Genomic DNA, 15,017 nt, shown 5'->3' on the forward strand with positions numbered 1-15,017 from the left:
TTCGAATGTGCTACTGCTTCTCGATGAGACGAACACAGTGGTGGCCGAAATTTTCAAATCGGACCATAAACAAAGATTCTACAGGGTACGGGGACTAAAATTAACGTTTAAAGTGACCTTGACCTTGACCTATGACCTTGACCTCGGATTTTTTCGAATGTGCTACTGCTTCTCGATGAGACGAACACAGTGGTGGCCGAAATTTTCAAATCAGACCATAAACAAAGATTCTACAGGGTACGGGGACTAAAATTAACGTTTAAAGTGACCTTGACCTTGACCTATGACGTTGTCCTCGGATTTTTTCGAATGTGCTACTGCTTCTCGATGAGACGAACACAGTGGTGGCCGAAATTTTCAGATCGGACGATAAACAAAGATTCTACAGGGTACGGGGACTAAAATTAACGTTTAAAGTGACCTTGACCTTGACCTATGACCTTGACCTCGGATTTTTTCGAATGTGCTACTGATTCTCGATGAGACGAACACAGTGGTGGCCGAAATTTTTAAATCGGACCATAAACAAAGATTCTACAGGGTACGGGGACTAAAATTAACGTTTAAAGTGACCTTGACCTTGACCTATGACCTTGACCTCGGATTTTTTCGAATGTGCTACTGCTTCTCGATGAGACAAACACAGTGGTGGCGGAAATTTTCAGATCCGACGATAAACAAAGATTCTACAGGGTACGGGGACTAAAATTAACGTTTAAAGTGACCTTGACCTTGACCTATGACCTTGACCTCGGATTTTTTCAAATGTGCTACTGCTTCTCGATGAGACGAAGACAGTGGTGGCCGAAATTTTTAAATCGGACCATAAACAAAGATTCTACAGGGTACGGGGACTAAAATTAACGTTTAAAGTGATCTTGACCTTGACCTATGACCTTGACCTCGGATTTTTTCAAATGTGCTACTGCTTCTCGATGAGACAAACACAGTGGTGGCCGAAATTTTCAGATCGGACGATAAACAAAGATTCTACAGGGTACGGGGACTAAAATTAACGTTTAAAGTGACCTTGACCTTGACCTATGACCTTGACCTCGGATTTTTTCAAATGTGCTACTGCTTCTCGATGAGACGAACACAGTGGTGGCCGAAATTTTTAAATCGGACCATAAACAAAGATTCTACAGGGTACGGGGACTAAAATTAACGTTTAAAGTGACCTTGACCTTGACCTATGACCTTGACCTCGGATTTTTTCGAATGTGCTACTGCTTCTCGATGAGACGAACACAGTGGTGGCCGAAATTTTTTAATCGGACCATAAACAAAGATTCTACAGGGTACGGGGACTAAAATTAACGTTTAAAGTGACCTTGACCTTGACCTATGACCTTGACCTCGGATTTTTTCAAATGTGCTACTGCGTCTCGATGAGACGAACACAGTGGTGGCCGAAATTTTTAAATCGGACCATAAACAAAGATTCTACAGGGTACGGGGACTAAAATTAAAGTTTAAAGTGACCTTGACCTTGACCTATGACCTTGACCTCGGATTTTTTCGAATGTGCTACTGCTTCTCGATGAGACGAACACAGTGGTGGCCGAAATTTTGAAATCGGACCATAAACAAAGATTCTACAGGGTACGGGGACTAAAATTAACGTTCAAAGTGACCTTGACCTTGACCTATGACCTGGTCCTCGGATTTTTTCGAATGTGCTACTGCTTCTCGATGAGACGAACACAGTGGTGGCCGAAATTTTCTGATAGCTCCAAAAATGAAGATTTTATAGGGTACGGCGATTTTTAAAGTGACCTTGACCTTGACCTATGACCTTGACCTCGGATTTTTTTAAATGTACTACTGCTTCTCGATGAGACGAACACACTGGTGGTCGAATTTTTCAAATCAGACCATAAACACAGATTCTACAGGGTACGCAGTATTTTGACCTCTCAAGGTCAAACGGTTTGACCTAGGAAAAAAAGGTGACCATTTTCGAGCTCAGCGTGCCATGGGCTATCTGTATGCCAATTTTGAGCGAAATCATTACTCGAATTTGAATCCCAATTTTAACGTTTAAAGTGACCTTGACCTTGACCTATGACCTTGACCTCGGATTTTTTCGAATGTGCTACTGCTTCTCGATGAGACGAACACAGTGGTGGCCGAAATTTTCAAATCGGACCATAAACAAAGATTCTACAGGGTACGGAGACTAAAATTAACGTTTAAAGTGACCTTGACCTTGACCTATGACCTTGACCTCGGATTTTTTCAAATGTGCTACTGCTTCTCGATGAGACGAACACAGCGGTGGCCGAAATTTTTAAATCGGACCATAAACAAAGATTCTACAGGGTACGGGGACTAAAATTAACGTTTAAAGTGACTTTGACCTTGACCTATGACCTTGACCTCGGATTTTTTCAAATGTGCTACTGCTTCTCGATGAGACGAACACAGTGGTGGCCGAAATTTTCAAATCGGACCATAAACAAAGATTCTACAGGGTACGGGGACTAAAATTAACGTTTAAAGTGACCTTGACCTTGACCTATGACCTTGACCTCGGATTTTTTCCAATGTGCTACTGCTTCTCGATGAGACGAACACAGTGGTGGCCGAAATTTTCAAATCGGACCATAAACAAAGATTCTACAGGGTACGGGGACTAAAATTAACGTTTAAAGTGACCTTGACCTTGACCTATGACATTGACCTCGGATTTTTTCAAATGTGCTACTGCTTCTCGATGAGACGAACACAGTGGTGGCCGAAATTTTCAAATCGGACCATAAACAAAGATTCTACAGGGTACGGGGACTAAAATTAACGTTTAAAGTGACCTTGACCTTGACCTATGACATTGACCTCGGATTTTTTCGAATGTGCTACTGCTTCTCGATGAGACAAACACAGTGGTGGCCGAAATTTTCAGATCGGACGATAAACAAAGATTCTACAGGGTACGGGGACTAAAATTAACGTTTAAAGTGACCTTGACCTTGACCTATGACCTTGACCTCGGATTTTTTCAAATGTGCTACTGCTTCTCGATGAGACGAACACAGTGGTGGCCGAAATTTTTAAATCGGACCATAAACAAAGATTCTACAGGGTACGGGGACTAAAATTAACGTTTAAAGTGACCTTGACCTTGACCTATGACCTTGACCTCGGATTTTTTCAAATGTGCTGCTGCTTCACGATGAGACGAACACAGTGGTGGCCGAAATTTTCAGATCGGACGATAAACAAAGATTCTACAGGGTACGGGGACTAAAATTAACGTTTAAAGTGACCTTGACCTTGACCTATGACCTTGACCTCGGATTTTTTCGAATGTACTACTGCTTCTCGATGAGACGAACACAGTGGTGGCCGAAATTTTTAAATCGGACGATAAACAAAGATTCTACAGGGTACGGGGACTAAAATTAACGTTTAAAGTGACCTTGACCTTGACCTATGACGTTGACCTCAGATTTTTTCAAATGTGCTACTGCCTCTCGATGAGACGAACACAGTGGTGGCCGAAATTTTTAAATCGGACCATAAACAAAGATTCTACAGGGTACGGGGACTAAAATTAACGTTTAAAGTGACCTTGACCTTGACCTATGACCTTGACCTCGGATTTTTTCAAATGTGCTACTGCTTCTCGATGAGACGAACACAGTGGTGGCCGAAATTTTCAGATCGGACGATAAACAAAGATTCTACAGGGTACGGGGACTAAAATTAACGTTTAAAGTGACCTTGACCTTGACCTATGACCTTGACCTCGGATTTTTTCGAATGTGCTACTGCTTCTCGATGAGACGAACACAGTGGTGGCCGAAATTTTTAAATCGGACCATAAACAAAGATTCTACAAGGTACGGGGACTAAAATTAACGTTTAAAGTGACCTTGACCTTGACCTATGACCTTGACCTCGGATTTTTTCAAATGAGCTACTGCTTCTTGATGAGACGAACACAGTGGTGGCCGAAATTTTCAAATCGGACCATAAACAAAGATTCTACAGGGTACGGGGACTAAAATTAACGTTTAAAGTGACCTTGACCTTGACCTATGACCTTCACCTCGGATTTTTTCGAATGTGCTACTGCTTCTCGATGAGACGAACACAGTGGTGGCCGAAATTTTCAGATCGGACGATAAACAAAGATTCTACAGGGTACGGGGACTAAAATTAACGTTTAAAGTGACCTTGACCTTGACCTATGACCTTGACCTCGGATTTTTTCGAATGTGCTACTGCTTCTCGATGAGACGAACACAGTGGTGGCCGAAATTTTCAAATCGGACCATAAACAAAGATTCTACAGGGTACGGGGACTAAAATTAACGTTTAAAGTGACCTTGACCTTGACCTATGACCTTGACCTCGGATTTTTTCAAATGTGCTACTGCTTCTCGATGAGACGAACACAGTGGTGGCCGAAATTTTTAAATCGGACCATAAACAAAGATTCTACAGGGTACGGGGACTAAAATTAACGTTTAAAGTGACCTTGACCTTGACCTATGACCTTGACCTCGGATTTCTTTGAATGTGCTACTGCTTCTCGATGAGACGAACACAGTGGTGGCCGAAATTTCCCGATAGCTCCAAAAATGAAGATTTTATAGGGTACGGCGATTTTTAAAGTGACCTTGACCTTGACCTATGACATTGACCTCGGATTTTTTTGAATGTCCTACTGCTTCTGGATGAGACCAACACACTGGTGGTCGAATTTTTCAAATCGGACCATAAACAAAGATTCTACAGGGTACGCAGTATTTTGACCTCTCAAGGTCAAACGGTTTGACCTAGGAAAAAAAGGTCACCATTTTCGAACTCAGCGTGCCATGGGCTATCTGTATGCCAATTTTGAGCGAAATCATTACTCGAATTTGAATCCGAATACGAATACGACGCTAACTTTATGGACATACCGACATGGTCAGTGGTCACAGCAAGACTCATGTGGACAAGGGACCAGCAGATGACATTTCGAAGAGGTATCAGCCCGGTTCCGGCCTAATGATAGTCAAGGAAAAGGGGTGACTTGCAGCCGGAAGGTGAAACAAAGACGCTGACCAAAAGACCATTCTACCGACCGAAGACTGACCGCACGCCGACCGATCGTCGATTGATCCGGCACTTTGATTAACTTTTCCAACAGCCAGCCGACTAACCGACCAGCCAACCATTCATCTGTCGGGCCAACCGACCGCCCGCCGTGGTAGCGGCCAGCGGGTATGAGCACTGGGCAGTGAGACTGTCTGTGTGGGTATACCGGCCTGGCTACCTCCCACAGTCCACCGCGGCTCGGCAGCGGTCTGAGCCGCAGACATCCGTGGGAGGACCTGTTCGCGGTCGGCAGTGCACGCACCAACACCTGCTCACGGATGAATAGAGGCGCACCTGCGCTTCACGGGTTCACCAAGGCACACGCATCGTCACATGCTGCGCGAGCACGATGGAGCACACACGATATCTGCTGAATTACCATAGCAAATGCGAGATCGGAAGGGCATACTAGAGCACACCAGAGCATATCGCAGGACGCACCAGAAAACACCAGTTCCACATCGGAGAATACCAGGTAGCACCAGAGCACACCAGGCTACATCGGAACACACCAGGCTACAACAGAGCACACCGGAGCACATCGAAGCACAGCATAACCATTGTGCTAACTCCCGCGGAGCACGGCCCACCACGCGGGAGGTCCACAGCCCACCACCTCCCGGGCCGGGCGCCGTGATGCGGCACGTAAGACCCACCGTTTAGCCATAGCGAGGTCTGTCGTGCAAACACCGAGCCGGGCGGCGTCGGTCCCGGACCGGCTCGCTCGCCCACTGAGACTGGCAAACGGTGTGGGAGGGCTGCTCGGCGCACCGCCGCGACCCGGCGCGGCGCGACCCACACGACTGGCGTTCATCGGACGACCCACACGACTGGTGGTTCATCGGGCGACCCGCACGGATTTTATCAGCCAGCGATGGTGAATGCCGTTCTGTTTTTGGGAATGGCTCCCAAAGAAAATTATGTGAAGAAGCATTTAAAACTCACGACCAAAACACCTGTGCTCCACCTTTCAACACATATCCCAAAAATATCGGCAAGGCTTTCGTTAAAAGTGCAATACGCCTTTAACATGAATCGGTTATGACTAAAATCATTATCGGGCATGATTACGACGCCTGCTTTCCTTGAAATTAGTCTATGGAAGGAATATCGCTATCGTGCAACATAACATCCGGTGCAGTCTGCCAGAGGCATAACTACACAAACGTTTGTTGTAACACCTGGTTTGCCGCCTAGCCATACCCAATATCACGTTCCGCTTACCGCACTAGTATTTCCGGAAAACCGCCGTAATCTCCCACAACTTAACACTTTCCTCTGACAACACTTACCACAGACAGTCAGTCTTCACCGACGAGTTACTCACGTCGGTACCTTCAAGCATCAACCCAATGCCGACAGGCAGCTCGCCGTTTACCGGCGCGGAGCCATCCGGTCCGGTCACCTCGAGTCGCTCGCACGTCCGGCCAGTCCTCCGACCAGCGGAACCGGCGAACGTGACGCGCATGCTACGTTTCCAACGCGGCTGTCACGTCGCCGCCGCCGTCCGCTCGCCAACACCACGAAATAGCACTTAGACGCCATGTGACGGTTTCTCCACATGTGTCGGCATATTTGAGAGCTGACCTGAATGGCCAACAGTGGGCGAAAGCTTAGACCCGAGCGTATAACGAATTGTAGTGATGTGGAAGCACGAGCTTCAACCACTGCCCTCCATCGATGGATTTCGACAATGCGCTGCCAATGGTGCTGAGCATAGCACCCATACCGGTTGTTTGAGTTCCCATTTCTGCCAATGAACGCCCGACGTTCCGGTTTTTTTACCCGGGCCGGCTGTGCCTCCCGGCCAGTGATCTGGCCTGAGGCCAACTGACGTGGGGTTACAATAACACCCCGCGACAATCGTGCCATACCACGTGTGTGCCATCCTCACCCTCGCGCTCCTGATTTCGTCGCCGTGCGTCTCAGACGCGAAGTAATCGTCCCATCTCGTCAAAGTGACGACAGGTGACGTTCAGGCGTGTGGCGAACACCTGTCGAGGCGACGGACACTACCATCTCATCATGGGTCTCCTTCCGTCGTCAAGACAACACCTGTCGCGGAGAAGACACCCATTTCGTGGCATGATTGATGGGGATTTAATCGACCAGCTGACCGCGACGACTTAGGACGGAAAACTGCGGTGGGAGACATTTGAAAACGGACAGCCGCCCAACCACCTGTGATGAATGAGCTAGAAAATGGACGCAGGACCGGAATCAGGATCACTGCCTGTAACAACTAAATCGTGAGCACGGAACATGAACAGAAATAGGAAACAACGAACAACTGAATCGTGAGAAAGAGCCAATGAGATGACATGGAGACGGGACTAATGCGCAACAGGACAGGCTTGATGTTTGACGAAGTTTACGGTACGATTCGTCTCGAACCAAACGACTTCCAGGCTGTTTAGCAAATTGGCTAGCTGCCACCGGTCACCCGACGACCACCCCGTGACCTGCCCCCTCATTCTCCCCTTTCCGCTCCCCCCCCCCCCCCCCAAATGCCAGAGCATTCAGGGTCACCGCGGTAGGGTCGCCTAGTGCCAAATGTCCTTCCACAAATCCAACAGCTAATTCATCGGTATTTTAGAGGCAAACCACGTGCAGCCGACCGTCATGGCCCCTCTCAGCGCTGCCAAGTTCAACGTCCAGTGACAGTCCATTTCGAGCCAGAACGGAAGCGCCACATTAAGAAGCCACGAGGTGCACTTGGCACGGCGGGAGATGAGTTGCACAACCACCAACTCATTGAGTTGTTATTTCAGACAACACACAGCAGAGTAATGTACATCTACCGTACGAAGACTTTAATTGCATGTTACCATGAGCGATGCCAACCAACGACTAATTACCTGTAGTGCATATGACATAGTCAGTCACAAAGATGAACCATATTGTTCGTGTATTTACAATTCTCAGGTCATCTCTGAAGCCGATGCAAGTGAATACCTTGCAGTGGACTTTTTCGATGCATTTTAGTGATTTTACAGCAGACACTTTGAAGGGGCAGCGTTCACATTCAATCCGAGGTAAGCGCCGCACAAATGTAATCTTTTCCTGTAAATAACCATTCACGTAATCACAGCTTTGCGGAAAGTGACCGCCGACCGGTCATTTGTAGGTGCTGCACAGGCCAAATACAGCCCGACAGCCAAACACCAGATGATAGGCATGAATTGTATGGCCCAAATGTAGTAATATTGGACAGATATGTAGTAAAGAGCCAGTAATCTACGAATATATTAAAAAAAAAACAATTAGAAATGAATAAGCGGACCGGTTTGAATACGTTTTACGTTTCGGAAATAAATACGTTTTTGAAAAAGCGCTGAAGAAGTCTGATAGACAAAACCGGTCCGCTTATTCATTTCTAATTGTTTTTTAATATATTCGTAGACTACTGGCTCTTTATTACATGTATGGCCCAATTTGCACATAATCCGTACAGGATTCGAACAGTGAACACGCGCTTTCAATCCATTTGGATTTGATGCGAGCAAAAATATGCCTTTGGTATCTGTACAAAATCGTATAATAAGCACATGAGCGGCTCCTGGTTCACCATGCAACACGCTTTTTATCCATCCTATAAACTTGCCGGTGAGGGCATACTGGAACGGGACTCCAAAGGCCAATGGAGGCGGCCATCTTGCCGCTTTAGGTTATCAGCGAGAACCTCGTCGGTCTTTAATAAATCACTCAACCCGCCCAAAGACCACCTTCAACACCGAAGTTCTCTGCTGAGGCAGAAAGTATACCTAAACTGAGCTCAAGTAGCTAATTGTCTCGTATAGTTCGGTTTTCTTTATGCCCACCAAACGTCCAAATGACACGGTCATCACTTGTCAGCAGGGTACCCCAGAACAGTCACTCTCGATATAGACAGAACACGGGCACACCAGTGCGGCTGAATTCAGAGGTCTCTCGCGCCCGATAAGGACCACCACAGGACAGGTTTTAGCCGCCTGACCTTGACCCACGTGTACCAACATGATACGCGGTTTGTAAAGACAAACGGACCGTGCCGAAAGCGGCCACCCGAGCGACAAAAGCAAATAGCCAGGGCGTGAAGTGATGCAAGGACGGAGACGTGTGAAGCATCAAAGCATAAAGCCGCTTGCGATCGATGTCTGACGAATACAACTAAAACTGACACAAGCCGATAACTTATCATAGTTCCATGCAAAATATAAGTTGTTCCGTTATCCTTTTAGGTTGCCTATTATATGTAACTGCGGCGCTGGGAAATAACATCCAGGACGCTTAAAAAATATATTTAATTCAAGGTTGACCGGTACCTATTGACGATGCACATTACATATTATTCTGCTTATATGCGTAAAGGGCTGTATTGCATCACAATTCCACGGACCATTCCGTGCTCAACCCGTGCTGAGTTGCATTCTAATTCCCTCCGTCACCGTCAGCAAACCAATGAGCTTATGCAGATCAGTCTCTATCACAGGCTTTGTCACAGCCCTCCGCGCAGGCCCCTTCATCCGAACGTGCCAATGACATCAGTAATGACATCACGCGGTTAAACATCTATCCATCTGGTACGGGCAGAACCTCTCTCATTGGAGAAATTCCTGGATCTCAGACAGCAGCCACCGACTCAGAGCACGAGAGCCGCCCTCCGATCCCTGTCCTCAGCCGTATGGTCTCCCAGACTCCCAGTCCCGTCCAGACGCCGGCCGTCCCTACAAGGCGAGACAGCCCGCCGACAGGGCCGGTCGGCTGGTGACGTCATGAGCCCCCGGGCGGCGGCCACCGCGGCTCCCGTGCCCTCCGCGGCAGTACCGGTATGGGATCGGCAGGGCTGCAGCCGTTGGACGCACGGGAGCACGGTTTAATAAAAATAAAAGCAGAATGTCAACAAAATAAACGAAGATCCAAGCAGGAAAGCCTAGGGGACTGATAGACCTAAAACAATATTTTGCAAATTATTCAATATCACAGGTGTGAGGTGACTCTTGCAATTGTTCCTGCATGCGATCGTTAACCGACAAATATGGCAATGAGAAGTTAACGGATCCTATTTTAAGCTGGCATCCAGCTTTAGGTGGTTCGTTATAGGTAAAATAGATTGATGCGTGTGTAGGACAGCTCGGATTTAAAAAGTAGGTAGGCGTCACCAATGATTCTGAGCAATGGTAGCCTCCCGGAAAGGAAAATAAATCCTAAAACGTCACTATGGTCATAAAAGAGCGTCGAATCACTCCTGTCTCGGTCTTCCTTTCATCGCTGATCGATGCTGGCTGCGACGCCCACCGACCAGACATAAATCTGAGATTCTGAAGCGAGCGGAACCAGAGGGCGGTCAGCCGGTGGACGCGCACGAGGCACGCACTCGCCCACCCTGCGGCACTTTCACTTCCGTTGGGCGCCGCGCTGAGCGCAGGTGAGATCATGTGAGCGAGATGTGTGATGAAAGGCGAGATGTGACAGACGGCGAGATGTGCGATTGAAGGTGAAATGGGTGACAAAAGGTAAGATTGAGAAAATGGGAGGTAAGACGGTGACGACCACAAAGACGAAATGACAAGATGGCATGGGCCACAGACAAAATAAGCGAGCCAAAAGGTCGGAGTTGGTACAAAGGTTCCAACGATCAAAAGGTTGAAACGGTTCCCACAATCATGTGATGACCGGTAGTATAATAGCCATAGTATTATAACCAGTGTTATTTATTACACTATGCCGGTACTCAGCCGTGGGGCTTATAGTGGTCAAAGGGCTAACTAAACAACTTGAACCAACTATGCCTTATTCATGGGCGTTGTTCTCCAGAGGAACCGGTCCATCTTTTAGTCTGACTTCTGAGCACGGGGCTCGAGGGTCCGGCTAAGTACGTGCGTCTGCGTGACTGACAATATGATATGAGGTTGACATCGGCGATCCACTAGCCGTGACACGGTAAATTATTCGGCGCTTTGGGTTTCAGTGACCCGCTGACCCCAGCATCAAGTCTACGTCGGTGGTCAGCTGGTTGATTTATCACGGCAAACAGCCAACGGTAACAACCATCATTTCAAGCATCTTTAGCACTGAATCGACCCGCCAAAAGCCCTTTTAACCGCCAATCGACACAGACGAACGAGATTAACCCGCGCCCCAGTGGCGGTCTCAGCCAACTTCGCCCTATAGTGGGGGGCATATGTTACCACCCACCTCTAACTCTAAAACTAAGAGGGCTAGAAAGACGCGGTAAAAAGCAGTCGATAGCTCTCAATGCGTACATTTCAGTCATTTTTCACCTTAGAGCAATATTGGGGTCACCAGAGGTCATCAAAGGTCAAAATTTGCAAATTGTCATTATATTTTTCAGAAAACATGCCGCTATCTCAGGAGCTATGGTAGCTAGAAAAACGCATGGAAAAGCAATCGATAGCTTTTGAACTCTTCTTTTGAAAAGGTCATAATCAATATTGACCTCAGGTCAACGGTTTAGCCTCCAGAGGGCAAAAACTCCAAAAATAGCTGTTTTTACGAAAAGTGTTTTTCGACAATAACTTTCGACTTCAAACAGCCACGACATTTCTATTGCCAGAATCGTGTTCCCCTCGCCGAGACGCGTCGAATGAACTATAATTTGACCTTGAAAGGTCAACTTGAAAATTTGATTTCAGGTCAAGGTCATGACCTGACCGGAAAAGGTCATGTTGCATATCAGTCGATGCGTCTCAACAAGACAAACACAATGAGACCATCCCCAGCGTTCTATATCTTTCCAATCGCGAGTTATTGGCAAAAAACTGTTTGTAGCCTCAAATGACCTCGGATGACCTTTCTAGAGGCTATCAGCAAAAATGACACCTTGGTCATCACGAGTGGACTAAATCATTGTGATTCCGAAATAATTGGACTGTTCCTATGCGTACACACGGATCTAGAGGCATTTTCATTTTTCTCCATTGACTTGTAATGGAAAGGTCACGTCACTGACCTAACCTTAGGTCACGGATATAAAAAATCCGAGATATACCTACAAATTGTAGGCGCCCATAACAGCATGCAATCCACCAAGTTTAAAACCTTTCTGACAAACACTGCAGCCTGGACATGATTGCAAACTTTTTTAGGCTTTGTCAGTTAACTTGACCTGGTGACCTGACCTGACATGACCTGGGGTCAAAAATTTCACACATTGTCCAAAATTGATGTACCAAAAGCTACCCCAAGCGGGCACCGCGGTTTTTTATTCACACGCAAAAAACGCGACAGGGTGGTAACATATGCCCCCCCCCCCATGGGGCGAAGGTTAACACGCGCAGTGGAAGGGTTGCGAGTACTACGCCCAGTGGAAGGGGGGGGGGCGGATGTCGCCCCCCCTAAGATCTCAGCTCCCACTGGAGCTAGAAAGACGAAATTTGGAGAGTAGGTGGGGGCTATGGGGAACTCTGTTGTGTGTGAATTTCATGACCCTAGGTCAATATCTTCAAGGTCAAATGAGGTCAAATGTGGTCAAATCTGCCATATTAGCGACTTGTTTGCGTTTACACGCCGATAACTCAAAAAGTTACCGGCCGATTTTTTTTATCTTTCACTATATGAAAGAGCAAACATTTGTGGGTATGTATGGTGAATTTCTAGATAATCCAACAATAAATATGGCAGTTAGAAGTCTGATAAGGGTAAGATGTCGCCGGCTGAAGCGGCATCGGCCGACGCGGGAAACGCGGCAATCACAATTTTGTGTTTACACACTCATAACTCAAGTTGTTACCGGCCGATTTTCAAAATTCTTTGACCATATGATTGCCTGTACATTTCTCAGTCTTCTCACCGAATTTGACGCGAATCTAATATAATCAGCGGTAAGGAGCGCGATGTAAAGACGGAACCGTCCCGCCCCGGCACAGTCTACAATTCAGGCGGCGCGTAACGGCTGGCGCCGGCCGCCGCGCCGCCGCGGCGGCAGGATGTTTGACTTTACACCGCTATTACTAGAAAAGTTGTGAACCGATTTTCTTACTTTTTGCACGAGAAGATCCGCAATTCAATTCTGGACAGGTAGCCGAAATTTCACATTGATATTATGCTTGCGGCGCGAGTTATTGGCGAAAAACAGGAGGGGTGGGCGAAATCCGCCCCCCCCCCCCTTCCACTGCGCGTGTTAAAGCACAAAGCTCAGCCTATTCGCCGAGTCTTGAGCACATCAGATGCGTCATAAGTCACCTCTCCAGTCGCCGGACCCGTCCAAATAGGGTCTCTGGCGGCACCGGTCGACGCGTCGGGAGACGGCGTCTGTTTGGTCTAACGGCCGCACCAATGCCTTATCCAGCACGGACAGGGGCGTGCCTCGGATACTGCCCCCCCCCCCTCCCCCCGGCGGAGGGGAGGGCCGTGCCCGAGCACCGGTTGGTCGGGGAGGACACGGTTCCCCGTGGCGGCGAAGGGGGAGGGTGATATCTAGTTCCCAGTTGGGCGGGGAACGGTCTCGGTAGTCGGAACGCTGGCGGGTCGCGGGCCCATCTCAGATTCGGCCAGAGGTGGCTCCACTCAGGTCTGAAGGTCACATTCCAGAAACGGCTGAACGGATTTGATGAGGGGCTAAAATTTGAGTTTCTGGGTCACGCTCGAATCCCGTTCAGGCGAGGAACCACGTGGGTAAAGAGTGTTGACGAAAACTGTCGCGAAATCAAACGGCGAATTCTATTGAGATGTGCATACATAAAACAAACATGTGAGCGAAGTAACACTAAAAAAAAAATCAACATGAAAGCTCTATTCATTTAGTTCTTGTCAGAGTTTATGAATTCCTTAAGACGATGATATAACCCCCCAGTCAAGATGGCCGGAAATGCGTGCGAATGTTCCAGGTGTGGGACGGGTTCCCAATCTCCCATGCCTCAATGGTCCAGGGCGGAAGATCCGCAACAGCGGCAGCGGAGCAGTACATAAGCCCCCAGCTGGCCGGAGCACAATACGGGTCCCTCAGCTTCACAGACGGAGCCATTTGCAGACAATACGAGCTCCTTCCTGAGTCCACCCGACCTTGGACATCGGCCGTGTGAGCAGAAAAACAGCCCACCTCACGCAGCAGGTGACGGAGCACCGTTCATGGCAGCATTGGTAGGAACACAACATTCTGATCCTGATCCGTGCTGGTAATACTCCAAGCAGCATCCCAACTGGAGACACGTGGGCGATTTGTGACAAAACAAACTAGCCGTTTCGATGTCAACGATTTATATTTATATATATTGCCGATTTATATTGCAATTTAGGTACCTACTGTATGATTATCTTTCATTTACGTACACGTAGGGATGGATTAAATGTTACGCGAATGAGACCGCCAACCACGCAAGTGACCCCCTGCACCCGCACCTTACGCCAGTCTCCACCCACCCCACCTGTGGGCACGCGGCGCCTTCCCATCACCCACGCAGTTCGGGGCGCCGCTCCAGCTCCCCTGTCCCTCGACTGCCCCGCGAGGGAACTCACCTGGGGCTGTATCCGTCAGAGGGGTACCATGGCACGCTCCGACGCCGGCGAGGGCTGCCGGCTGTAGCGCGAGGTCTGCGCACCCCCTCCCCTCACAACGCTCACCGATCACTGCCGCGCGGCGTGAGTCTGGACGAGTGCGGGCGGCGAGGGCCATCGACTCCCGCCCGCCCGCGACCTCCGGCCAAACGGACACACTCCGACATCTGACGGTAGCTTCAGGAACTAGAGTCGGCAGCTCTTGTACTCAGGGGCCAGATGTCGTTTTCTGTCGCTTGTTCGCTTCTCGATGAGGTAGGTACGATACTTGGTCACTTGCGCTGTGGTGGACGAAATGGGCGGGTCACACTACCTATTTTGTGTATGTGTAGGCACAGGGACACCTAATACAACCTGCAATGCATCAATTTTTGTTATCGCTTTGCACACAATTTTGACCCCCAGGTCATTTCAGGTCAGGTCACCAGGCC

At 48.2% G+C, this 15,017-nt stretch overlaps 1 protein-coding gene across 1 annotated transcript in view; it reads right to left on the reverse strand.

Moving 5' to 3' along the window:
• Positions 1 to 14,812, reverse strand: part of LOC122392101 (serine/arginine repetitive matrix protein 2-like) — a 65,755-nt gene extending 50,943 nt beyond the window's left edge. The window contains exon 1 of the mRNA XM_043386618.1: positions 14,548 to 14,812. The gene's annotated coding sequence lies outside the window, so the exon portion shown is untranslated. The remainder of the gene's footprint in view (positions 1 to 14,547) is intronic.
• Positions 14,813 to 15,017: the final 205 nt, after the last annotated feature.

Source organism: Amphibalanus amphitrite, unplaced genomic scaffold (genome assembly GCF_019059575.1).
Source record: "Amphibalanus amphitrite isolate SeventyFive unplaced genomic scaffold, NRLGWU_Aamphi_draft 000469F_arrow, whole genome shotgun sequence".
In the NCBI taxonomy this organism is placed as follows: Eukaryota; Metazoa; Arthropoda; class Thecostraca; order Balanomorpha; family Balanidae; genus Amphibalanus; species Amphibalanus amphitrite.